Consider the following 821-nt stretch of genomic DNA (forward strand, 5'->3'; position numbering starts at 1 on the left):
TAACGCCGGCGGGAGCCCGGCGGGCCGGCCGCAGCCCCCGCGCCAGGTTACCGGCGGAGCAAGGGGCTGGCTCCACCTGGCCCTCGCCATCCGCGGGGTGATTAAACACGGGGCTCCCAGCTGCCATACATTTTTAAATAAATGAATAATACATAGCGGGGTGATAAATAAATAACGGCCATACATTTGAACTTAGCCTCTGAGAAAATCCTTTTAGTTCAAAAGGACCGGGGCGCTTGGAAAGGGGAGCCCATGCATTTTGAATGGGCTGCCATCAAGTGTCAGGGCTTGGCAAGGGAGACGAGGGGGGGAGGGATAAAACCGGCCTCGACACAAGCAGGGGGGGACGGGGGTGAGGGTCCCTGGGCATCGCCAAGGGCAGCTTTGGTGGGAGCACGCAGCGATGGCGCTGAGGGCTGCGACTGCCCCGGTGCTGGGCACCAAGAGCCTGGGGCGCCCCAAATCCCTGGGAAGGAGGAGGATGAGGATGGAGGGTGCCATGCCAGGAGGCGAAGGGCAGCCCCGGAGAAAGGCGAGCGGCACATGAAAGGTGCGGTCCCGCTAACCCCGACCGTGCCGAGGAGGAGCCCCCGTTTAGCAGAGCAAAGGCAGCGTTTACTTAGCAGTGGCCCTATAAAGAGGTGGGTGGCCCTGGAAGGCGGCCCAGACAAATACAAGGGGATTAGACGAGTGAAAGGTGTGAGCGGAGGGGCGAAGGGGGGGGTGCTCAGGGAAAGCCGTCAGCAGGGGACTAACGAAGCACCCTGAGCGGGGAGGGGGCACAGAGGCAGAGGCGGGTGGGAGCTGGATGGTGGGGAACC

The 821-nt window shown here is 62.4% G+C and overlaps 1 protein-coding gene across 1 annotated transcript in view; it reads right to left on the bottom strand.

The window, feature by feature from the left end:
* The window catches only part of TMEM161A (transmembrane protein 161A), a 67,166-nt gene that overhangs the window by 24,697 nt on the left and 41,648 nt on the right, over nucleotides 1-821 (bottom strand). The gene's annotated exons all lie outside the window — the stretch shown is intronic.

Source organism: Egretta garzetta, unplaced genomic scaffold, assembly GCF_000687185.1.
Source record: "Egretta garzetta isolate BGI_Z169 unplaced genomic scaffold, ASM68718v1 scaffold567, whole genome shotgun sequence".
Lineage (NCBI taxonomy): Eukaryota > Metazoa > Chordata > Aves > Pelecaniformes > Ardeidae > Egretta > Egretta garzetta.